The 26,926-nt window shown below is 37.3% G+C and overlaps 1 protein-coding gene across 5 annotated transcripts in view; it reads left to right on the forward strand.

The window, feature by feature from the left end:
* The first annotated feature begins 5,837 nt into the window (after positions 1 to 5,837).
* Positions 5,838 to 26,926, forward strand: part of LOC105484596 (hemicentin 1) — a 514,524-nt gene continuing 493,435 nt past the window's right edge. For 2 of the 5 annotated variants that reach the window (XM_024793708.2, XM_024793713.2), the window contains exons 1-3: positions 5,838 to 7,202; positions 8,412 to 8,518; positions 12,388 to 12,493. The gene's annotated coding sequence lies outside the window, so the exon portion shown is untranslated. The remainder of the gene's footprint in view (positions 7,203 to 8,411; positions 8,519 to 12,387; positions 12,494 to 26,926) is intronic. The other 3 variants (XM_024793709.2, XM_024793714.2, XM_024793711.2) reach the window with 2 other exon arrangements.

Raw genomic sequence — 26,926 nt, forward strand, 5'->3', positions numbered from 1 at the left:
CAACCTGTATGTTGGCTGAACATTGTTCTAGTGCTCGCTAGGGAAAGTTACCTGAAATTAGTAATAGAAAGAAAAGAATCCATTATGGATACTAAGAATAATTATTCTTCTCTCTCTTAAATTTCATGAGACTTAAAATGTGATTCTACAGTTTTTGACGTGATTCATTAAAATATTTTCAGAAATATTTTTTTTGTTTGAAATGGAGTCTCTGTTGCCCAGGCTGAGAGTGCAGTGGCATGATCTCAGCTACCTGCAACCTCCACCTCCCAGGTTTAAGCTATTCTTCTGCCTCAGTCCCCCGAGTAGCTGGGATTACAGGCATGCACCACCATGCCTGGCTAATTTTTTGTATTTTTAGTAGAGACAGGTTTCACCATGTTGGCAAGGTTGGTCTCGAACTCCTGACCTCAAATGATCCACACTCCTTGGCCTCCCAAAGTGCTAGGATTACAGGCATGAGTCACTGTGTCTGGCCCAGAAATATTTTAACTTACCACTCTGGTGTCAGATTCACAGGAGCCAATGCATACAAAATTATTTATTTCTTTTGAAAAATAATTCTGTAGAGATCATTGCAATGTTGAGTTCTTGATCTTTAAATCCTTTTCTTGTTCTAAAATTTTAGATGGGCATTGCTAACGGGAGAGATACAGTTCACACCAAATAGATACCATTGATCCTTCTCTTTTTAAAGTGTTCTTCTGACTTTGAGATTCCCCATCCCACCTCCCCCTACTTTGCTGTCCCTCCATTCTCAGCAAGCATCTTAAACATTGTTTATCCCCCATCCTCTGTCTTTGGCCGTCTTCTCATTATATACCCTCCTTCTGAGTGTTCTCATCCAAACTCATGACTCTATTTACTGTCCATCTACTGCGGTTTCCTAAATTAATATTGCTATTTAAAATTGAGCTGTACCCTGACCTTCGGAGCTATACATAAAATGGGCTGCCCAACATCTTCCTGAATGTCCCATAAGGATTCAATTTCAGTATAGCAAAACTGAACTTAATATGTCTTCTCTCTGAATTTAGTTCCAGTTCATTTCATGGTCTCAAAACCCCATATCTGGGAAACACACCAGAATCTTTCCTTACCTTCTTCCACAACCAACCAGTTACTATACACTATAATATTTACCTTTTTGGCATTTCTGGTATTTGTCTTCTCCTTACCATCTTCACTGATGTTACCCTCATTCAGGCACTTACCTGGACTATTATAAGAGATTCTACTTTCAACTGAACCTACGCATTGTAGCCAGAGTTGCTTTTCCAAAATGCAAATCAAATCATGCTCTTCCCCACCCTCCACTTTTTTTTTGAGACAGAGTCTCATTCTGTCAAGCAATTCTCCTGCCTCAGCCTCCTGAGTAGCTGGGATTACAGGCAGGCGCCACCACGCCTGCTAATTTTTGTATTTTTAGTAGAGACAGAGTTTGACCATGTTGACCAGGCCAATTCCCAACCTCGGGTGATCTGCCTGCCTTGGCCTCCCAATGTGTTGGTATTAGAGGTGTGAGCCACTGTGCCCAGCCTATGTTCTTCCCCTTTTAAGACACTTCAGAGTTTGTTTTTTTTTTTTTGGAAGCATAAATTTAAATCCCCTGATGCATCATACGTGATCCTCCACATCTGACTACTGACCACCTGTCTATATCAGTTGTCTATTTCTCAGATAATACTATGTAACCAACAACCACAAAATCTCAAGGACATATTTAAGAAACATTTATTATTCCCTCGTCTAGGCTGGTCTACTGTGGACTCTGCTTGAGCTTGACTGGAGTTGCTCTTATGTCTGGAGGTTGGCTGGCCTTGGCTTGTCTAGAGTAGACTTAGCTGGAATAACTGGGGCAACCTGGCTCTGCTCTATGTGTTCCTTGTCCTCTGGCTGACTAACCTGGGCGTGGTTTATGGGGATGACAGAGGTGCAAGAGAGAGCATAAGCAAAAATATACAAAGTTTCTTGATGCCTAGGTTCAGAATTGGCGCATGGTGATGTTTGCTAAGTTGTATCAGCCAAAGGAAGTCCTAAGACTGGCTCAGATTCAAGGGTTCGGGTGACAGATTCTGCCTCCAATTAGGGGAACTGCAAAGTCACATGACAATGGGTTGACTACAGGAAGTGTGGGAGAATTAGAGTTTTTATTGCACTGTCCATCATATATTTCAAGAAAGCTTCCACTTTCTTCCTTCCTCAGAACAAACAAGGAACAAAGAAACTCTCCACTGAAATTTTCAAATTTCATTACAGATAATACAAGGAAAAGGAGAAAATGTCAAAGGAACTGTAATTTCAACACCCTTGTAGAGAAAAGAATGTACCTATGGAGGGAAAAAAATGTACAGGGTACTATGAGAAAATAAACATTAGGAGAATAGAAAAGAGGCATTGGGAATTGAAAATATGATGGCAAAATAAGAAATTCAGTGAAAAGTTTGGAAGACAGAATTGAGGCATTTCCTGGAAAGCAGAACAAAAGAAAAAAAAAACACTAAGAAATAAAAAGTCAGTTCAAAAATATTTAAATCTGATTAATAAAGTTTTTAATTTTAATTTTAATTTTTCTTGATACAGAGTTTTGCTCTTGTTGCCCAGGCTGCAGTGCAATGGCGCGATCTCGTCTCACCGCAACGTCCGCTTCCTGGGTTTAAGCGATTCTCCTGCTTCAGCCTCCTGAGGAGCTGAGATTACAGGCACCTGCCATTACACCTGGCTAATTTTTGTATTTTTTAGTAGACACAGGGTTTCACGTTTCACCATGTTGGCCAGCCTGGTCGCAAACTTCTGACATCGGGTGATCCGCCTCCCTCCACCACCCAAAGTGCTGGATTACAGGCATGAGCCATTGCACGTGGCCCTTGATTAATAAAAGTTTTAAATAAGGAAAGGCAATTATTTAAAAAATAAGAAAATGCAGATGCCCAGGGTTTGCCACTGGAGAGATCTGATTCAGAAGGTCAGTAAATTGAATTAATACATTAATTTTGTATCTTTCCTTCAGCTTATTTGAAACACCGAATATGAAACACAGACAAAGTAGAACTTCAGAACTGATGAACTATTATTAGAAGTGGTTTGATTTGAAAATGTGGAAGCCGATTGTGGGAAGAGAGCATAAGGATGGAGATAACTATGTTTAAAACTTATTTTGAAAGTAGACAACAGCTAACATTAGTGTTCCGTGATGACGGGAAGTGGAGACAATGCAGCTGCTAAATGAGTCCCTTTAAATATTGACATGACTGACTCTAGTGTGACATGTTTAGTAGGAAGTGGAAGAGGAAGTAAAAATAGACCAAAGCAAACATTTGCTCAAGATAGATGAAGAGCGATACATCCTCTCTGTGCCCCTCCACCCCTACGAAAACATGGCCCTAAGCTTCTGACAAGTTTTTTTCTCACGTTTCTGTTGTTATGGTCATGGTCATGATTTAGCACATTCTAGTGACTTTCATATGTGCTCCTCTGTCTGACCAAATTCTAGATAAATGTTTTATGTTTACATTGTCACAACTCTTCAGGAATGAAGATTACTCTCTGCCTTCATTAGAGACCGAAAATAAATATTAAGCAGTAGAATCTTTTTCGGCATTACTTTAAAAGCGCAATCTCAAGGGGTCTCAGTTTTAAAGATGATGGAATTATGTATAGACTTCTACAAAGTAAATGGGAGAAATGGAGGCAACTGCTTAGGTTCCTGAGGACAGATATTGTTTTTCTGAAAGTTTTAGGTAGTTGAAGAGACAGTCAATAAGTTCTGAGGCAGTTGGATGATAGCTCTGTTCTCTACTGTGTCTTTCATGCATGATGTGGATGAAAATTCCTGTAGAGAAATTGAAAAACAGAGGAATGAACAGAACTTGAAAGAAGTTTCTTTTATCTCTCTTTTAATAAGTGAAAAGAATGGGCTATGACAGTTAACTCACTCAAACTATATAGGATGTTAGGCAAGCAATTTTTCTATGTAAAGTAACTGAATTCATTGCATCTCAATTTCTATTGTCTGAGAAAATATTTCTAGAGGCATGTTAGGTAGGATTTGCAGAAAGTTGGTAAACACTTTAAGAAGGGTTCACTTATTTCTCTGTCTCTTCTCACTGTGCTGACTAGATACATTTAGAATTAGATTGCATTAAAAATTTTTAAATTTTTAAATTTTTAAAAATTTTTAAAATTTTAAAAATTATGATTTTCTACTTGACTTTCTGCTTCATCTTTCTAAAACTGCGTGTTTTATTTAAAACTAAGTCCCTAAAAATGAACAATGTGCTGGTGGGGGTATCCGTTCTTCTGCCTAAGCGCACCTTCGTGAGGAATGATAGGAATAAACCCTGAGAATATATAGGAAGTGCTGTTCTAAAATGAAATCATAAAACTTACACAGAATTACAAGCAAGCAGCAGCTGTGTCCCTCTCCTTGCTTGAAGGAGAGGTAAATGGTTCTGAAATACAGGCAGAATTCTGGCTTACATCTTGGCACTTTCAGGAGTTGCGGTATGGAGGAAAAAGCAGAGTTGATGTGAATTATTTGAATTTTGCTAACTGGGATAGGCTGGGGAAGGTGTGTCATAGTGAGATTAGTAGCATAGACTTTGAAACTTGACCAACTTAGATTTGAATTGTAATAGGCTCTATCTTCTAGAGCTGGTGTAAATAAGGTGCTTAGCACAGTGTAGTATGCAGCAAGCACTGAATAAATGGCACCTCTATTCACAAGGGAGCAGATACAGACGTGAAGTAATCTGATGTTAACTGGTGGAGTCCTCCTGTCGTCCACCCTCAGCATCTCATTTCACAGTATATGAAATGCCATCTTAAGTTTTAATTTCTTCACATCTTAAAGCCTTTTTAATATTCCAAAAGTCAATTTTAAAAGGTTCTGGATCTCTTCTTATCATTAGCTAGTATAAATAGAGGTCAGTTTAATTTTCTACTGTGTATTTTAAATGATCAAAATAACAATTCATTTTATTAATAATTATTAAAAGTACCTATATTTTTGGAAAGTATGCATCCAAGATAAGCTCATTAGGAATTACCTTGTGTCACAGTGTTTCTCAAATTGTGTTTCACTTTATTATAGCGTCTATGATATCTGCTTTGTAAAAAAAAAAAAAAGATGCCATAATCTAATAAGGTTGACATATGCATACCTGAAGACTCACAATGCACATCAGGCCTGAAACTATTCTATAGAAAAGAAACATTTGCTTAATCTAGAATTTTCCAAACCAATTTGACCAGAGACTACTTTTGTCAGACAACATCTGTTAATATGCCAGAGCTACATTGTGGTTTAAGACTGCACTCTAGTTTAAGAGATTATTTTCCAAACTTAATAGTTAACTGGGAACGTCAGACTCTTTAGGAACAGATCATAGATTAGGCACTTGTAACAAGCGCATAGCAGAGAGGATCCTAAACAGGAAGGCAAGAGGATGATGGTGAACTATATCCTACATAGAAAGAGTAGAGAAGAGATTCATGCAACCATTAGTCTACTTCTAGTTTAGTTACATGCTAGCCACTGACCTGTGTCTACCTCAAATCAGTGAACCTATCTGCTCCCCAGTTTTTTTCTCCATCAAATGTCAGGGGGCAAGGTGAGATACCTTCTAGGGTCCCATCTAGATCAGCTATCCTAGTCTTTAACTATTTGTTTTGAAAAAGAGTATGGTATTTTTACTTTGGTGGAAGTAGTGGAGGTGTACATTTATGTTATCTTTATAGAGGTCTATTTGTTTTCTTTCAGGAAACCTAGATTGTCTTATACATCAGTGAAAAATTTTGATATAAAGAATTTTAGTCTTTTTGTATAGTTTGAAGAATACTCTTTATTATAACTCAAAGTTTCCATTCAAATATGTTTTATTAAAGCAAAGACTGAATTAATTTAGGTTTTTTTTTAAGTAATGGGAGTTATTTTAGGTGGACCAGATCAACTCATGATTTCATTGTTTCTTCTTTTGTGTCCACTTGGCTTACGGGCAAACAAACAGAATGAATCTTTAAACAATGGAAGAATTAGAAGATACCTCATGTTCAGTGGCTAACTGGAATTACTCCATAAACCAACAATTGTATTTCACTAATGTGTTCACTGTTGACTCAGGTTATCACGGTCTTGGAGAGGGATTGTTGTATTTTCACACAACCAGCCCTGCATGTCAGGTGGTTAGCTTTTGTTTTGAGATGAGCTGTAGAGGATTCAGAAGCTTTATGGACTTAATAGCCATAAAGTGGGTTGGCTGACAAAGGTGCAGAATAAAAAGAGAGATCTAGAGGGCATTACTAACTTCTGAATAAAAGGTATGCATATCACTGGATTTTTAAAGTAGCAGGTGATCATGAGTTACTGTTTTTAAACTTGCTCACTTTTGCCTTACATAGGGGAGGTATTCTGGTAAAATCCATGGTTACATGGTAAAATAATTATTCATCCATTAAAGCAATTCCAATGATACCATTTTGGACATAAAGCATACCAATACTGTTTGTAGCCAAATTTAATAATGATACTACAAGAATTATTTTTTCTACCCAACAACTGTTTTTTGTTTTTTTATGTTTTTGTTTTTTTGTCTCTTTTCCCTCCTTTCAATTCCTGGCATGGGGGAGAGAATACTTTCTATAAAACTGAAGTCTTTTCTCAAGACAACATGATTATACAGAACATTAGGTCTTCGTTTTTACCAAACAGGAAGTGCTTTGAACTTGTATGATAACATGTCAGCATTTATTTTTGATGAACATCTCAAGAATATGAAATTGATTTGAATTAAAAATTATTAAATATGTTTCATTTAATACTCATCCTTTGGAGCTGTAGTCAGACTGGAGAAATGAACTCTAATAATCTTTAAATCTGTTAAATCACTTTATTAATCTTCATCTTTTAATTTAATTGATATGTTTATTGTCTTTTAATATCCAGAAAGATAACCATTTCTTACCTCGGTGAAAGGACATTAGGATTAGATACCTCACTGGCTGAGTTTAGAGAAGTGATAGTTATCTTTAAGTGACAACAAGTGTATAGCTCACAATAGAAGAATTCATATTTCCTAAGATTTTTAAAGAAGTACTGCTCAATTTAGCAAAATTGTTACAGTTTTACAATTTTACCTCTTCTCTTTTTAGGTGTTAAATTGCATTTGGACTTTCATGGCTAAACAAAACAAATATTTCAAGAGGTAAGAAGGTACATGATGAACACACTTCCTTAGTTAAATGAAAATAAAGGAGTTTTAAAGAGGAAAATTGAACTAACCAAGAGGAAATAAGATCTAAGGAAAATCTAGATCTCAGACACAAAGGAAATCTCTATCTTTTAAAAAATTCCAAGAGGCTTGCACTTATACCAAGCTTTTGAGTTGAGAATAAAGGCCAAATGCAATAAGTTAAAAAACAAAAAACAAAAAACAAAAAAACAGTTGGAAATGTTTAAGGAAATACATGGAGACATATCCTTCAATCCGGATATGAACTTGGAAATTTAATATGAAGTTTGTATTACTAAATGTACAATTATAAAAGGGAGGATGTGCAGTGGCCTACAATTTTCTGTACATAGCCTTGGACTTTGGGGAATAGAAGATTCATGTTTGTGTCCTGGTTCTCCATTCATGAGTTTTGTCACCATGTACAAATCATGTCATCTGAGCAGCCTTAGCTTCCTCATCTGCAAAGGGACAGGACTATCAATTATTGCACTGACCTCTAAGACTATTTTCACCTTATTATTTTATAATTCCATGATTTTTATGGGTAGTTTTTCTCTAGATAGCATTTTTCTGAGATCCAATTGGATCCTTTGAGGTAAAATATTTTTGCACTTAAAATAGCATATGGCATCGTTTCAATTACCTGAAGAGACAGAAAAAGGTTTATTGCAACTTTAGGAAGCCTTATTTTTAATTATCCTGAAATTTTGAGACATTGACTATTACTAGACACAGGCCAGATTAGGAACTGGGGCTTATTAACATTTTGCTCTTCTGAAAGTTTTATCATTAAATCATTTTTTGAGGAAATTTCAAGTAACATGGTTAAAATTCTCAGAGAAAAACAGAAATGAAAATGAGTAAGATCAACATCAAACCACCACTATTCATCCTGATAAATACCTTATAGTTCCAAAAATTCTCACAAACCGTTTCATAGATTTGGGCCTTGATCCCATCACCATTCCAGGAAAAAACAAATACCTACGTGAAGCAACTTGGTAACTTAGTCATAACTCTTAAGATAGCTCTTGCGTTAGGGAAGCTCAAGTGTGAAAAGACAATGAGGATTTCCTTTCATTTGGCAGGACAAATAGGATTATAGAGTAAATCCATTGAAGAGGAAGAGAAACAAGCCACCTTGACCCTGACTGAACTTCCTTATGTGATTCCCTCCAGGGGTGAGGAGAATGAGCTGACAGATTCTCAGTAACGCAGCCAAGGATGTGAAGAGGCAGGTCCAGAGCTCGCTGGAAGGACCAACTGTGCACACTCACGTTGGCAAGGTAATGAGTGGGAAGACAATACGTGCTCCAAAGCATCAAGTGGCCTTGCTGTCCCTCTAAGCTTCTTCCTCTATTATATAACATCCTAACAAGGCTTTAATGAGAACCCAAATAGCATTTTATTTAGCTGTGAACTGTAAACGACTTGGATACACTCTCCACTGGCAAAGTAAAATAACAGTTTTTATTACACCTGTGGTATAGATGGAAGGATAATGTAGCCAAATGAAAATCTAAAACAATTGATTGTTTCTGCAGGAAGTCTTTTGCTATGATTTGCCCCAAATACGCAACTTGATGGCTCAGCTTCACTCCCTTTCCCTTCTTTGGCTCATGAGATTCAAAGAGCTCTAGAATGTTAAGGAGAGTCAGAAGGAACAGGAGAGGAAATAGAGCAGTAAAAAGAAGAAAAGGTGCTAGATTTTATACAACCTGGGCAATCAGGACAGAAGTTTCTAAGGCTTACTGCTTCAAATACTCCTCAAGGATCAAACTAATTAAATCAAACAATGTAAAAGGGAGGACAGTCATATTCATTCATTCATCATTTGTTAAGTTAGTCAACAAATGAATGTTTTATTGCCCACTCTGTTCTTGCTACAGCCTAGAGGTGAACTTGTGTCCAAGAATCTTTCCTTCCTCTATGAACAGGTTCAGCTCCTCGCCTGCCCTCCCCCTTGGGCTCAGACACCTGAAGGACACACTTCCCTGCAGGCACTGCTACCTCTGCCCATCTTCCCAGGCTGGCTTCCTGAATGCCACTGGCTCTTCTTATCCGTTCACTGAATCTTTGCTCCTACCCTTGGTTTGGGTCCCTTTCTTGTCTTCATTATTTCCTGTAGCTTAACAACTAGCTGAGCAACCCCTGGCAAACATAATCTTCAAAATTCTGTTCTTTCCTTCTCTAACACTCTCGTGCTTATGAAGGCTCTCTTTCACCATGAGGTCACAGGGCCCTGGCACAGTGCTTAGTACACATTAAGCACCTACTGTATGTTTATTGAATAAATGAATGAGAGCTTTAGAGTCTCTTTGGCTCCTTCTACCCTTTCCCTGAGCCATAGATGTCACTTCCCCTCTGCTGTCACCTATAGCAACCAGTCTCCCCCACAGACTCACTTCCTTTATACTTTCAGCTCCCGAATCCCAGCTGAGCCAAGGCCCGGGCTTTACCTTCCCTGGGAGAAGAGATCAGACCTCTACCCTTCCAAATATCTGACCATTCATCTGGCAGATAATGGAACACCCTGACTGATTTCCTTGAGTTGGCTGTGTTAAAATAGCTTAAAAATTTCTGTGCAACAGAACTCTCTTGAGTAAATGTGAGGTTCAGACCCACCAGTGTTTGTGGCAATTATTCTGAACTGTTTTCCTTTAGTTAACCTGCTCTCATTTCCATCCTTCCCCTCACTTCCCAGATCTTACTTGCTCAGCATTCCAGGTACCCTTTTAATCTGATCCCTTGGAGCTAGTGTTTCTTACCTCTGATTCCTGATTTATGGCTCCCTCTTGTGGATATTGGCTTGGGTTTGCTCCACCAATGTATTCAGTTGAATTCATCTGAACAGCCGCTTCCCAAGAAAGGAGAGGTTTGAATAATTATAATATAATGGTATAGTAATTATGATACAACAGAAATATGGCTAAGGTATATTACACATAAGGAAGGCCTAAGTCTGTCTGGGAGAGTCAGGTTAGCTATACAGAATTGTGAATTGGAAGGAAAAGTGGGAGGTTTCCAGGCAGACAAAAGGAAAAGATTGTTGGGTCATAGGCACAATACTCTTTGGTAATTAGGGTAATGGGGCCAGGCAAAAGGGGAGTCCAAGACAGAGTTCAAGCCAGGTTTCTGACTTCAGCAACTAGGTGCTAGCCCCATGTTAGAGAAGGCTGCAAGTTAGGAGTTGATAGGCACTTATCTTGGTTTAATACGATACTTCATAGATAATGGAAATTACTACTAATACTATAAATTACTAGCCTTAAATATTTTGAACACATAGTTGAATATTTATAAATATCATTTACATTCAGGTAGTTGATAAAAATATTATTTTGGCCACCACTAAAAGAGTTTTTCCAATCTTTTTTTTTTTTTTTTTTTTTTTGTTCTGTAGACCTCCTCTGTGGTCATCCAAAAACATTGATCAAGATACATATTTTGGCTTTAATGTACTCTTAGAATAGTGAAACTATATATGGATGCTCTTGTACAATATAGGCTTTTAGTATTTGACCCTGCTTCATTAGTCCAAACTTATGAGATTCATTCACTTGTTCATTTCGTAAGAATGTGTTCGGCTTCTTCGAGGTGCATGCCCTGTGTAATACATGATGGTGACGAGCATGTAAAACTGGGCTTATCGAGTGCAGCTGTACTGGAAAATGTGCAATAGTGATCCTGCCTTCTGCTTTGTTATGCTTTATGAATGGTTAATAACTTTTGCAAAGCATAGTTTACCTTAACATTTATGGAATTAAATGTGTTGAAGGATAGCTCTAGCTATTGGGCTGTGCCATCACTGAGCAAGATTTTCATAGGTTCTGAAATATTGTCATTGCAGCGGCACCAATAAAATTAAGTTCAAAGTTGTGGTAAGTGAGCAAAGTGAGTTAAGTGTGTATTCTTTGAAAATACTCTTTATTTGATGTGAACTCTTCTTGACAGACAATGTAATTTTACTCAAAATTGAGGTAGGTAATCTACCTTGAAGAAAACAATGCCACAAAACTAGAGCATATTATTCATCTTACCTTATCATGAGGTTGATTTGTTTATCTGTACTTAATTTGGGATTGGGAGAGGGTGAGTAGGGACCCATGTCACCCACTTACTTACTTAAACTTGTCAGAATTTACAACTTTCATATCATTAGTAGAACAAATAGTATGCATATATATTTTGCTTTTAACTTTTTTAAAATGGAAATAAGCCTCAGGGAAGAAACAAAAGTTGTTTTATCCTCAGCTAACTTAATATTTGACTTATATTGGCCTCACAACCATTTAAAATATCAATGCATTTAATTTCATTTATGAATACAGTATGTAAAACGAACAAACAAATGCTAGATTACTACAAGGATACTAACTTTGTTGTTTATTTCAACTGGATCCTAAAGGGAATAATAACAAGAAAATAATTTTATGTGTGTGTGCACATGTGCATAGCCATTTTTTCCTGGGCTTTTATGGAGACCCCAAAGAAAGAAGACAGTTGTTAATAGGGAGCATATGGTACCCAGCACAGTGTCTCTCACACAGTGGGGGACTCAGTAAATGTATGCTGAGCCAGTGGAATTGCATCTGTCAGATCATTTTGGTTAGTAGAGAAGGCAGCTACCAAGCTTCCCTTCTGCTGAAATTAATGTTGCTTTCATTGAAATCTGATTTTCATAGCCTTTGGTTTTTCATTTGCAGAGATGATGTCCAGTGTCTATTTTTTCACCAGGCATTGTAATTGTAGCTGATGAAAAGAATGATTAGACAGACACACACAGTCCTTGCCCTTAAATGGCTGTCTCATTGGGGTGATATAGACCAACAGGGGAAAAATGATGTAATGATGGAATGAGTCAAATGACTAGGAAAGCAAGCAGGCCCCTTGAGTTCCAGAGAATGGGCCTGGGAGTATGGAGCCCAGAAAAGACTTGATGGAGGGCAGGAGTCCAAATGCATCTTGACGTTTTTCTTTTGTTCCTTTTTAAAAATCTTTTGTAATGGAAATTTTCAAACGTATACGAAGTAGAGAGATAATTTAACAGCTATCCACACATAACCAATCTTGTTTTATCTATACTTCCTCACTCCCTACAACCCCCAATAGGCTATTTTATTTTAATTAATTTAAAGGAATTTATTTCTTACAGTTCTAGAGCCTGAGAAATCCAAGGTCAAAGGGTCACATCTAATGAAAGCCTTCTTGCTGGTGGGGACGCTGCAGAGTCCTGAGTTGGTCCAAGGGAGTATCATATGGTAAGGCGGCTGAGCATGCTGCTGTGTTAGCTCAGGTCTCTCTTCTCTCTTTTCTTTGATGACATGAAACAGAGTCTTGCTACATTGCCCAGCCTGGACTTGAACTCCTGGACTCAAATGATCCTCCTGCCTCAGCCTCCTGAGTAGCTGAGACCACAGGTGCATGCCATAGAGCCCAGCTAAACAGAATATTTTAAATCCAATTTCAGACTGCATATTATTTCATCCATAAGTATTTTAGTGTGTATCCATAAAAGATCAAGACTCTCATTTTTACTAAAAAACATAATTACAATACTGTTATCTCACCTAGAAATAACAATTTCTTAATATTTTCAAATATCCAGTAAGATTCAAGTTTCTTCTGTTGTTTCATGATTTTTTAAAAGGTAGTGTGCTTGAAACAAGATTTAAACAAGGTCCACACCCTACTGTTTGTTACTATGATATCAGAGTGTGTTTTGAATAGCATGAAGAACTATCCAAGGAATGTATGCCCTATGTAGGCAGGTGCTTATTTTGTGTTTTGTTCACTGTTTCGTTATTGTTGTTGTCATCATTGTTTACTGTTTTGGTTACTCATAACCTAGAACAGTGCTTACCACATAATAGGTGCTCAATAAATGTTTGTTGTATGAAAGGATGAATAAAAGAATGAGGTAGGGAGGCATTTCAAGCTGAGGGAGCAGTGTGAGTGTGAAGGTCTGAAGGCCTGTGAGATCACAATGCATCTGCAGAACAATCCATTACGTGTATGGCTGGAGCATAGAATTTAGGTGATAGCTTAGGACATGTGACTGAACCTAATTCGAGACCAGCTCATCCAGTGCTAAGCAGACTGATTTGGAACTTCTGAAGAATTTTCAGGAGAGGAGTGACATGATCAGATTTGCATTTTGGAAAGATTGTGGTTTCAAGTTGTGCCTGAGAGACCGAGAGATCCCTTGTAGATGGTGTCACATTCAAAACAACACCAATCAGGCAATGAAAATTAATTCAAGGGAATTTAAATGTTTATCGCAATGTCCCAAGTAAATTTCTTGCTATGTCGCCCATGCTGGAGTGCTGTGGTGCGATCTTGGCTCACTGCAACCTACAACTCCCAGGTTCAAGTGATTCTCAAACCTCAGCCTCCTGAGTAGCTGGGACTGCAGGCACACACCACCATGCCCAGATAATTTTTGTGTTTTTGGTAGAGACAGGGTTTCGCCATGTTGGTCAGGCTAGTCTCAAACTCCTGATATCAGGTGATCTGCCTGCCTCGGCCTCCCAGACTAATGGGATTACATGGGTGAGCCACCTTTCTTATCATAGTAAACCTCTTGAAATTTTCTCTCCCACATCTCTCTCCTGCCGAAATCTGTCCTGTGAACTTCATTCATATGTGCTGTCTTGAATTCTTCACCTTTTATCCTTTGCTCATCTATTTTGTATTCCTGCTTCTGGCCAGTAGTTCTCTAATAGAAATCCAGATAAACTTCAGGCTTTTCCCATTTCCTCTTGGCCCATCAGGCCAGATGGAAGTATTGTCAACTGAATGGGGGCAGGATGAAAGTTATATAGTAATGTCCATTCTTTGTCACTCTTACATGATGCAAACTTCCATAGATCCTACAGCATCTATTTGGATGATGGTGAGATTCTGCCCAGTGCTGTTTCCAAGAGTGCAAATCCTAATTATTACAGTTGAAATTGGTTTTTCTCCTTTTTCTGCTGGAACACAGTTCTGCCACATACTTCAAAATTCCATCATCAGTGCCTTGACAATGTGTACAGTTAATTGGAATGCCAATGCCACTGTTTAAGACTCCAAATTTTGCCTGGGTGCTTCATATACAGTAGGCAGCATTCTGGGGCTTTTTGTTGAATGCAGGTCCTCAGTGAAAAACTGCTGGGCGGGAGGGGAGACAATGTGAAAAGATGTGGGGCTGGAAGCCACCAGGGGACTGCAGAAAGCTGATTTCTTGTAGAATTCAGATTTTAGAAATGCATAAAAGTATATCCTCTTGGGATTAAATTGAAGACTGGATTGCTTTGGGTGAAATTTAGAGTAGCTGGTGGCAGTATAGTGATTATACATTCTAAGCCAGTCATTTTAGATTTGTGTACATATTTTAGAGTCTACTAATTTGCATAGAAGTATTGAAATCTTGATACTTTTAGAATTTCATTTAAGCAGCATGAGCTTCCCAGAAGAAACCATTATAGACCAATTATGATGGCTTTTTTTCTCCCAAGTAGCTGCTGTCATACTATCTTTGCTTTTATTGGATTTCTTTTGAAAGTTTATTTAGAAACACACTTCTTTTGAAAAAGCCTTGGGGAGAACTCATGTACTAAAAATATTCTGAGTATCACTGTGAAAGACACCAAAAATGTCCTCTAATAAATTGCTACAAGGAAGGTTTCTTTATATGTAGAATTAGGACAAACTTGAATTGCTTCAATGTGGTAAATTGTTAAAATGAACTTTTTGTAGTTCAGTTGAAATTTAAAAGACTTTTCTCAAATGAATGTTTAAGGAAACAGATGGGTAAAGTGCTAGGAGTTTTAAAAACTTATGTTCCCATAAAATAAAAGAGAGCATGAGTTTCACTGCTTGCTTTCTGCTGCCAAAAATTCCCTTTTCCATTCTAAAAAGGTATCAATATTCAAACTACTAGCAGTTACTTCTTAAATTTATATTAATCCAGGGCACAGTTCATTAAAAAATGATGTGAAACAGACCAGTGATAAGCCTTGTTGACATACTGAGCAATTCCATCAATGAAGCAAAAATTCTAGCAGATTAATGAATTGTTAGCACCAGCTACCATCTATTTTCTCTCACAATTTCATAGATGACCAAAGTAACTTGTACAAAGTCAGTGGCAAAGTGGACACTAGAACTTCATTCCTTCCATCCCTCAGAGCAGTGCTTTCTTTTCCTTTTTTGTGATATTAGGCTCCCACATGCTTTGCTTTGCTTTTCAAGTAAGTGTTCAAAATACATTAAGATTTGTCAGTTTTCAAAAGGTCAGAATGTGAAAGGAGTTGCAGGACATCTCAAGGAACTTGAATTTTATCCTAAAGATGATAGGAGTTGCTGATCACATTTGTATTTTAGAAAGTTTATTTTCTACACCTCACTATTCTTTGCTTGTGTAATTTATGTCTTCTCTCAATCTCTAATTCTTGTTACTTTTATATTATCTTGCAGGATAAATTATAGAATTGCCAATTGTATCATGTGGAAGTGTGGGTTCAGACTTCCTACATTTAGATTTTAGACATGCTTGTAGCATATGTGTATACTTATAGCTTTGAAGTTCTTTCTTCTATTGAGGAGGAAATAAATTGCAGAATGGCATATAGCTTCTGGCAAGAATACCATTTCAACTGCATTTTTGGAGCAAGGATTTTTTTTCCCTGAGTCTGGTGCAAATTATGAATCCTAACACTGGATTTATTTTTATAGAAAACACAATTTATCTTAAAAACTACTGTTAACAGCCGTGAAAGCTAAGGCCAAATATTAATGCACAGTGTTTCAATGAAAAGCACTCTATCTTCCCAACTTTCAGCAAAATTTTGTGTAATCCATTGAATAGTTTTTTTCTCAGCTTTACTGAATTAACAAATAATAAATTGTGTATATTTAAGATGTACACCTTGATGTTTCTATATATATCTACATCGTGAAAATAAAGCTAATTAACATACCGATCACTTCACGTAGTTACTATTTCCTTCCTTCCTTCCTCCCTTCCTCCCTTCCTTCCTTCCTTCCTTCCTTCCTTCCTTCCTTCCTTCCTTCCTTCCTTCCTTCCCTCTCTCCCTCCTTCCCTCCCTCCCTTCCTTCCTCTCTTTTCTTTTCTCTTCTCCTTTCTTTCTTTTCCCTTCCTTCCTTCCTTCCTTCCTTCCTTCCTTCCTTCCTTCCTTCCTTCCTTCTTTTCTTTTCTTTTCTTTTCTTTTCTTTTTTCTTTTCTTTTCTTTTCTTTTCTTTTCTTTTCTTTCTTTCTTTCTTTCTTTCTTTCTTTCTTTCTTTCTTTTTCTTTCCTTCCTTCCCTTCCTTCCTTCTTTTCTTTTCCTTCCTTCCTTCCTTCTTTTCCTTCCTTCCTTCCTTCCTTCCTTCCTTCCTTCCTTCCTTCCTTCCTTCCTTCCTTCCTTCCTTCCTTCCTTCCTTCCTTTCTCTTTCTTTCTCTTTCTTTCTCTTTCTTTCTTTCTTTCTTTCTTTCTTTCTTTCTTTCTTTCTTTCTTTCTTTCTCTTTTTTCTTTTATCTCTCTCTATTCTTTTTCTTTCTTTCTTTCAAAAGTTTAATGTTGTTAGTGATAATAATGGAAAGTTGATGAGGAATTCTGGTCTAACAGATGCTGGACTTTCCTGAAGTCAAGAGGTTTCATGCCAACTTTCTAAGTTAAGACAGGTGATATCACCCTTCTTCCGTTGTTTTTTTCACTCTAGATTGTATTCAAATTGGCAAGCCCCAGGAAAAATATAATCATTATAATTAATCCTCCTCTACCATTTATTTTCATTGATCAAATCAATGTAAATCTGAAAAGAGCTATCTAAAGTAAAACAAACACTATACTATGAACTTTATGTACATTCTCTTCAACAACATAGAAATACACATACTAAACTCAGTGTAAAAGAAAAAGAGGGGATTCCGTGCCAGATATCAAATATCTGCATCCAAATTCATGATAGAGTCTTTAAAACAGAGGAATTTAATTCTCAACCTAGGGTATTATTGACATTTGGGCAGCACAATTCTTTTTTATGTGAGAGGTCACCCAAAGGCAGGAAGTTTAGCATCTTAGACCCCTGACCACCAGGTGCCCACAGTACCCATCAGTCAGCAATGTGACTCCCTCCCTCACCTCTGACATTTCCAAATGCCCACCAGAGCGGTAGCTCCATCTATGTGGAGACTAGATGATAATCATCCTCCCTTTACTCAAATTTCACTCCTAAAATAAGAGAAATTATTTTAACCTTTTTGACCAAGACAAAATTTTGGACCAACCTACTTGACTAACCAAATGAATGGAACACTTTAGGCTGCCTCATGAATGAAGGCGGCTGACAGTGATACACACCCCACTCCCTTCCCTGCCACTAACATGAAATAGAGCAGTGCATCCGTATAGTGCTGTAACATAGCTACAATACAGCAGGAATTGCTTGGAGTTTTTATCAGAATAGAGATTTTAATCCAGTAGGTTTGGACCAGGGCCAGTACCTGCATTTTTACTTGCCAGTGAACAGGTGACAACTTGAATCACATTTATCTGGAGTGATCCTGTAAAATCACTCCAGATAAATGTGATTCAAGTTGTCACCTGTTCACTGCCTTAGAAGATTTTAACTCCAGGAAAACTCTTATAGACCCACTGGCAATAAAATTCCCTATAATAACAGCATGCAGAATACAAGAAAGGTTCTCGTAGAAGTTGAGAGCAATATTAGAGGAAGTAAAGCAGTGGTTTTATGTTAGGTATAAGTCTTTTGAATAAAACAAGCACTATGCTATGAACTTTATGTACATTATCTTCAACAACATAGAACTATACATATTAAATTCAGTGTATAAGAAAAAGAGAGGATTCTGTGCCAGCTATCAAATATCTTCATCCAAATTCATGATAGAGGCTTTAAAACAGAGGAATTTAATTCTCAACCTAGAGTATCTTGGCAGTGGCTCAGGGCTCAGCTGTACCTTAAGGGAGAGAAAATAAACAGCCTGATCCCTTGGGAGTGCCACAGTTTTGGGGACTTGTGTATCACCTTCAAAAGATAGGAACCATGGGAATCCTCTCACCACAGGAATAAATTGAAAGGGAGAGGAGGAGAAGTGGCCTTCTGAACTGTCGTGGAGAGGAAGTCCATGTTCGTGAACACATCTTTCCCTCTGTCTCCTGGGCTCAATCGATCCTCCTGCCTCAGTCTCCTGAGTAGGTGGGACTACAGGTGTATGCCACTATGCCTAGCTTCTGTTTTTACTGAGATTGCTTTCAATAATGAAGAGTCTAATTAGAATATATATGGCTAGGATTTATTGTCATTCTTGGCTGATCTTCTATAGAGGGAAGGCGTTGTATAAAACCAATTAAAAATGACAGCATACTTCCTGTAACAACCTCCCATAACTCCTCATTCGCAGGGATGGCAAACTTGAGGAAAGAGGTGAAGTTTGTCTTTAGTGTCTCATTCCCTCTTTACCTACTCTGTTTTGCACCCCTCCCTCTTCTGCCACATAGGCCTACTAAGGAAGGGTTTCGATCATAATCCCAAAAGACACAATTCCAAACAGCATAATTCTGAATGTTGAAATCCCAAAAGTTCAAAATCCCTAAGCAGAAGATGGTAAAATTTTAATAGGGAATGTTCATGTCAATGTATATATAGAATCACAGAAGAATTTCCCAAGGAGCAGCACCATATAGAAAATGAATGTAAATGTATTCTCCAAGGAGAGTCTTCTCTTAAAAGAAAAAAGCAGGTATTTATTGTGATGCCAGACTTCAAAATATAGTTAATAATCATGAAAGTTGGCCAACTCTTATGGACTATCTCCCTGCAATTGCCCGTAATCTATTCCTGTAATTCACTTTTTCATATGTCAAATTCTGTTTTTAATTTCTTTTTCTTGGCTGGGCATGGTGGCTCACACCTGTAATCCCAGCACTTTGGGAGGCTGAGGGAGGTGGATTTCTTGAGGTCAGGAGTTCAAGAGCAGCCTGACCAACATGGTGAAACCCCATCTCTACCAAAAATACAAAAATTAGCAGGGTGTGATGGCTGGCACCTGTAATCCCAGCTACTCAGGAGGCTGATGCAGAACAATTGCTTGAACCCAGGAGGTGGAGATTGCAGTGAGCCAAGATCGCACCATTGCACTCCAGCCAGGGTGACAGAGTGAGACTCTGTCTCAAAAAAAAAAAAAAAAAAAAAAAAAAAAAAAAAAAAATCTTTTTCTTTTTTGTTTTTTTCCACTAAATTGTCAATTTTTTTTTTTTATCATTCTATATGCTATGTATTTCATGTTCACATCATTTCGAATACTGGAGGGATAAACTGTGTAGAATTTTTAGAGACTTCTGATTCATTTCATGCATTTTTTAAAAAATTGACTCCATGAAAGTGTGTTATAATGTGTGTTACAAGTGTGTTAAATTGACTCCATGAAAGTGTGTTATAATGTTCACTTTGCAGATAAGCATTGTGCATGTATGTAAAAACATTGAAACTTTCTCAATAAATGAGTTTATTCTCAATAAATGATTGTAAACTAGTTTACAGTCCTGCCAACAGTGTAAAAGTGTTCCTACTTCTCCACATCCTCTCCAGCACCTGTTGTTTCCTGACTTTTTAATGATCACCATTCTAACTGGTGTGAGATGGTATCTCATTGTGGTTTTGATTTGCATTTCTCTGATGGCTAGTGATGATGAGCATTTTTTCATGTGTCTGTTGGCTGCATAAGTGTCTTCTTTTGAGAAATATCTGTTCATATCCTTTGCCCACTTTTTGATGGGGTTGTTTGTTTTTTTCTTGTAAATTTGTTTGAGTTCTTTGTAGGTTCTGGATATTAGCCCTTTGTCAGATGAGTAGATTGCAAAAATTTTCTCCCATTCTGTAGTTTGCCTGTTCACTCTGATGGTAGTTTCTTTTGCTGCGTGGAAGCTCTTTAGTTTAATTAGATCCCATTTGTCAATTTTGGCTTTTGTTGCCATTGCTTTTGGTGTTTTAGACATGAAATCCTTGCCCATGCCTATGTCCTGAATGGTATTGCCTAGGTTTCTTCTAAGGTTTTTATGGTTTTAGGTCTAACATTTGAATCTCTAATCCATCTTGAATTAATTTTTGTATAAGGTGTAAGGAAGGGATCCAGTTTCAGTTTTCTACTTATGGCTAGCCAGTTTTCCCAGCACCATTTATTAAATAGGGAATCCTTTCCCCATTTCTTGTTTTTGTCAGGTTTGTCAAAGATCAGATAGTTGTAGATGTGTGGTATTATTTCTGAGGTCTCTGTTCTGTTCCATTGGTCTATATCTCTGTTTTGGTACCAATACCATGCTGTTTTGGTTACTGCAGCCTTGTAGTATAGTTTGAAGTCAGGTAGCATGATGCCTCCAGCTTTGTTCTTTTGGCTTAAGATTGTCTTGGCAACGCGGGCTCTCTTTTGGTTCCATATGAACTTTAAAGTTGTTTTTTCCAGTTCTGTGAAGTAAGTCATTGGTTGCTTAATGGGGATGGCATTGAATCTATCCATTACCTTGGGCAGTATGGCCATTTTCACGATATTGATTCTTCCTATCCATGAGCATGGAATGTTCTTCCATTTGTTTGTGTCTTCTTTTATTTCAGTGAGCAGTGGTTTGTAGTTCTCCTTGAAGAGGTCCTTCACATCCCTTGTAAGTTGGATTCCTAGGTATTTTATTCTCTTTGAAGCAATTGTGAATGGGAGTTCATTCATGATTTGGCTCTCTGTTTGTCTGTTATTGGTATTAGAATGCCTGTGATTTTTGCACATTGATTTTGTATCCTGAGACTTTATTGAAGTTGCTTATCAGCTTAAGGAGATTTTGGGCTGAGATGATGGGGTTTTCTAGATATACAATCATGTCATCTGCAAACAGGAACAATTTGACTTCCTCTTTTCCTAATTGAATACCCTTTATTTCTTTGTCCTGCCTAATTGCCCTGGCCAGAACTTCCAACACTATGTTGAATAGGAGTGGTGAGAGAGGGCATCCCTGTCTTGCGTCAGTTTTCAAAGGGAATGATTCCAGTTTTTGCCCATTCAGTATGATATTAGTTGTGGGTTTGTCATAAATAGCTCTTATTATTTTGTGATATGTTCCATCAATACCAAATTTATTGAGAGTTTTTAGCATGAAGGGCTGTTGAATTTTGTCAAAGGCCTTTTCTGCATCTATTGAGATAATCATGTGGTTTTTTTCTTTGGTTCTGTTTATATGCTGGATTACATTTATTGATTTGCATATGTTGAACCAGCCTTGCATCCCAGGGATGAAGCTCACTTGATCATGGTGGATAAGCTTTTTATGTGCTGCTGGATTTAGTTTGCCAGTATTTTATTGAGGATTTTTGCATCGATGTTCATCAGGGATATTGGTCTAAAATTCTCTTTATTTGTTTTGTCTCTGCCAGGCTTTGGTATCAGTATGATTCTGGCCTCATAAAATGAGTTAGGGAGGATTCCCTCTTTTTCTATTGATGGAATAGTTTCAGAAGGAATGGTACCAGCTCCTCCTTGTACCTCTGGTAGAATTTGGCTGTGAATCCATCTGGTCCTGGACTTTTTTTGGTGGGTAGGCTATTAATTATTGCTTCAATTCCAGAGCCTGTTATTGGTCTATTCAGGGATTAAACTTCTTTCTGGTTTAGTCTTGGGAGACTATATGTGTCCAGGAATTTATCCATTTCTTCTAGGTTTTCTAGTTTATTTGCGTAGAGTTTATTTTCCAGAATTATATTTTTGGGATTTTGATTTTTAAGGATTTCAACATGTGGGATTATGACATTTGAGATGGTATCTTTCAGGATTATGATTATAATAAATTCCTCCCCAGGGAAGATCCTCAGTCCTATGTTTCCAGAAGTTTGTTCTTAGCTAGTTCTTTTGTAATCCTCATTGGCGTCTTACCTAGAAAACATTTTCCTCTGGGAAATATTTATTCAAGTGGTTCCCGAGAACTGATAAGCCTTTATCACACAAAAATGAAATATCAAATGATGAGTTCAGATACCCATGTGAATGGATCTTTTGGGCCATCTATTTAGCAGCTTCAAAACAAAACAAAGTGCCACTCTGAAGGCTGATTGTGCGACCATGTGGGTTTGAAATTCATCTAAATCATGTCAAAGTATGGAAGGGACCTTCAACAATTATGTGATCCATCTATAGGTTTTCAGGCATATCAATATTTTGACATCTGAAAAAATGATATTTTTTATTTGCACAAATTTCCACTAAAGAAGGTTACAATGAATAACTAAGCTATTTCATCACAACAAGTTACAATGTACCATCATCTCTCTCTCACCTGGGCTATAACAGTAATGCCCTAAACTGCACTGACTCTTGTTACCATTCTTGCCATTCCTTCCCCCTTTTATTTTATACTCCCCTACACCCAGTAACCTATTTGGCACATTGAAGCCCAAATGATCTTTTAAAAATGCGAGTTAGATCATGCCAATTCTCTTCTTCAAATCCTTTGGTGGCTTCTCATCCTTCCTAGGATGAAAACGCATATGGTTGACAAGACACTCCGTGATCCTGACTTAGCCATCCTTCCTCCTCACTCTCACCTCCAGCATCTCTGGTCTTTAGTATCTTCCAATGTGCCATCATGTTCCTGTCACTTTATGGCCTTTCCATAGCATCTGAGTGCTTTTATCTGTGCTGCTCCAACCCCCAGTGTCCCTGTGTTACTTAACCTGTATTTTTGGTCCATTGCACCTATCACTCTTTCTCTTTGTTTATATATTTGTGTGCTTATTTGATTAATGTTTGTTTTCCCAACTAGACTATAAAGCTCCATGAAGTAAGGCCTTTGGGCTCTTCGACTCACCAGTATATCCCCAGTGTCACAGAAAGAGTCACATAGTAAGCTCACAGTGAATATTTGCCTAATATATGAATGAGCTATCCCTTTTATCAGCAAACATGTTTCATGCATTAAGTTGAGCCCATTTCCAATTATTAGAAGAGATGGAGAATTGCTATTCACTTTCTTCTAGTTCTGTCTTTGCTTTGGGATGCAATATACTGTTACTTTGGTGAAAATGCACAGATGTCTCATTAACAATGAAATTGGGCAGTATACATTAATTTAAATATCATTAGTTTAGTTAACAGGTGTTGTTAATTTTATTCTTTTTTAAGTTAATTAGTTATTCTTTGTGTTCAAATTCTGATTTGGTGGTTATTGGAAAGGGTTAACTCCACTACATAAGAGCTTTAGTGTTATTCAAATTTTTCCTTGCTAGAAGAAAAAGTTCAGTTTTTGTTGTTGTTGTTTGTTTTTGGTGTAAACAGCAGCATACAGAAATAAAGCAGCAAGGGACATCTTAATAAATGTTAGAATAAACTTTAAAATGACAATAAAGAAATGGGAATTAGGGATAGGTTTCAAGAAAGAACAAGGGATCTTACGAGAGTTATTTATTTGAAAGGAGAAAGACTGTTCTTTAAGTTGTATCAATCTGTTTTCATTTAATCTAAATCCAAAACAAATACAGATTGTATCCTGACTAAACTTTCTCCCATGACTAGATCTCAGAAAGTATTGCCTACATGTGACCATTTTTCTAATAGTGTATGTAATCTTAAAAATAGTAATCATTTATGAGGTACCATATGCCAGACACCTACATAGAATACTTTATTTGGTTCTCAGTGACAGATATGATTATTATTTCACATTCTAGAAGTAAGGAAACTGTGGTTCAGGGAGGTTAACCAATTTGCCCAGACTCATGACTTTGGGCAGATCCAGATTCAAATCCCAAGTTTTGCTGATTGTGAGCCCTATGCTCCTAACTCTTTTGTCTTATTTCCTCTTTAAAATGAGATCCTAACATTTGCTAAAATTTAAGATGTTTTCCCATTTTCACAGGCAAATTACTTAGAGCAGTGGTTCTCCAAATGTAGTCTTCAGATCAGCAGAATCAGCAACACCTAGGAATTTACTAGAAATGTTAATTTTCTGACCTAGCACCAAATTTACCGAATTAGAGACTGGGGGGTGAGAGTGGGATGGGCACAGCAATTTGCATTTTGAGGAGCCCTCCGTGTGATTCTGATGCATGCACAATTTGAGTACCGCTACCTAAATGGAAAATTGAACAGCCCCTATTGCCATCTAAGCTAGTAACTGATCATCTGGCCCCTTGCATTCCAGGGGTCACTTTTGGATAATGTTTCTCACTCACTCACGTTCCTCTGCAAATCAGTAATGGTGATCTGAACGCTTCCTACAGATTTTTGTTTTGAGCCGGTGTTGCTATTTTTGCAAAGGCTCTGCTGGAACTCCTGATCCTCCCGCCTCAGCCTCCCCAGTAGCTGAAACTACAGGCCTGTGTCATTGCACCCGGCTCAAGGATAGATTTTTATTTGTTTGTTTTGTTTTTAGAGATAGGGTCTTTCAACGTCGCCCACGCTGTTTCTACAGATTTTGTTTTGGTTTAATATGGTGTCACATAAACTTACACTGGTTAAGTAAACAGGCAACATTTGAACTAAATTTAACTTCAATGTTGTGGTGGTCTGCAAAAGGTCATTGTGCTTCTTGGTTAACATTTTCATGTTTCTCCACTTCTGCTTTCGTCCAGAACAGGAAGCGGAAGTTCTAAACTACTGCGGAGTCGTCTCTTGGTATTTCCGGCCTCGCTGAGACCAGAAAGTAGCGGAAGGGACAAATGTTTCTTGTTAGAGTCCCAATTTGATTTCTAAATCAAGGTGTACAGGATCAAAGGTCTCTTAAGTGCAGATCTCAAACTTTGATCGTTATGTAAATAAGCAACTTGAAACTCTCCTTCACCACTTGTAACACAGGCAGGTGACTGAATGAGATCAATCAGAGCTGAGGAACGAGGGGAAATTTCCACCTAATAGCCGAGAGCAACAATACTTGAGTTTGTGCTTGCCTTCCCTTTTAATTTTCTAAGGTATAGGTGATCAAAACTCTTAATAAATTGAAGATTGAAGGTCTTAGAATCTGAGTAAGCTAAGAGGATATACAGTTTCCACAAATGAATTCTTTCATTACAATAAAAAATAACAGAGGAACTTTAAGGCATTCGTTCGCTGCCAAGAATTTCAGCTGAGGTTGTGGGTGGCGGAAGAGGGTAGTTAATTTAATTAACTTCTGTTTTGTGATCTCTGAATAAAGGCACCTGGAAGTAGAAGCAGAGAGAAAAGATCGTACCATGTTTTCTATCTGTTATTTAGCTTGGATTTTCTGTTTCGATAGTTGGTTGTTTCTATAGGGAAGAATACTTATTCACACTGAAAGAAAGCAAAAGAAATGGATTTTTTAAAAAAAATAATGAAACTTCTAGATGAGTAAACCCGGAGGATAGTTTGTGAATTAAATAAATGTGTTTGGTGTATAATCAGGGAAACTGATAAAACCCATTCATCTAAAAAGAAGGTGAAAGTTTTCGGCTGTCACCAGGGTCTAACTTGGTAAGTCAGTCCCATTATCACATACCAATGAAATAAAACTAGAGGCGTGTTTTATTCATTCGATTTAGAATCTTTAGAACCACTAGTCCAGTAGTGCTGTCAGGTTAAAGGATTAGTTGTTCAATATAAACCATATATTTGGACTAAAATAATCACATTAGCCTTTGTTAAATGTACTCATGATGAAGTGATATAACAATAGTGTTCTCCCTACTTGAGATTTAAAGCTTGAAATTTCTAATATGATCAATGTCTCCACTTTGCTGTCTGACATAGTACTGCTTAAACCTTCCTCAAATACTTGTATGCCATATATGTTTCTAATCTATATACAATACTACTGATATATAAGCACTGTGTTTTCTTCTAGCTTAAAATAATAAGTCAATTTCCTTAGGATAGGTACAACTCTAACCTTAGATAAGAAGTTTTGGATTCTAAATTGAGCCCTGCTGTGAAAACTAATCTTTGCTTTAGATCTCCACCTTGTGGTTACATGTTTAAAATGTAAATTCTTGTGATTTTATGATCCTGGCTTATAGATTCTTTCAAAAAGAAAGGTAGAATGGATGAACATTTTCTGACAATAACTTGAGACTTATGACTGGATATTTAGAAATTTATAATTCAGATTCAGTGCACTTCAGAATGTTTTCTCTCTGAGACCCTTGTTTACCACTTTTTATTCAACTACCTTGAAAAATTGGTTTTGGGTTTCTTAAGGATTGAAGAGGCTTTTAGAGATCATCTTTTGGATTAGTGCTAGTACAGCAGGAGCTAATAGGAGGAACCTCATTAGCATATCTTTAGTAAACTTGAATGAAGGGAACATATGGGTTTAGAACTTACCACTTCAGAACATTGAGGAAATCTGTAAGAAATACTCCAACATTTCCCTACCACCGTGTGTTTTTTAAAAAAAAAAAGAAAAGAAGAAATACCCCAACATGGGGTTTACATTGGTCCAAGAAAAGAAGACAGGTTTCAACTATAACATCCTGTGACTTCATTTTCTAAGTTTCCTCATCACAATATAGAAAAGCTATATGATGTCCGCTGGGTATACAGCAGTGCTCTGTGTAGCTTAAAGAACATGTAGTTCCAGCATGAAGTCCTGCAAGAGTGGGCCTGGTGTGCTGTGTGAGAATCAACTCTAGAGCTCTTTGGATTTATATGAGACTTGATTTACAGAATTTAGTTACAAAGCACAATAATATTTTATTAT

The sequence above is a fragment of the Macaca nemestrina genome, chromosome 1 (assembly GCF_043159975.1).
Source record: "Macaca nemestrina isolate mMacNem1 chromosome 1, mMacNem.hap1, whole genome shotgun sequence".
NCBI classification, from domain to species: domain Eukaryota; kingdom Metazoa; phylum Chordata; class Mammalia; order Primates; family Cercopithecidae; genus Macaca; species Macaca nemestrina.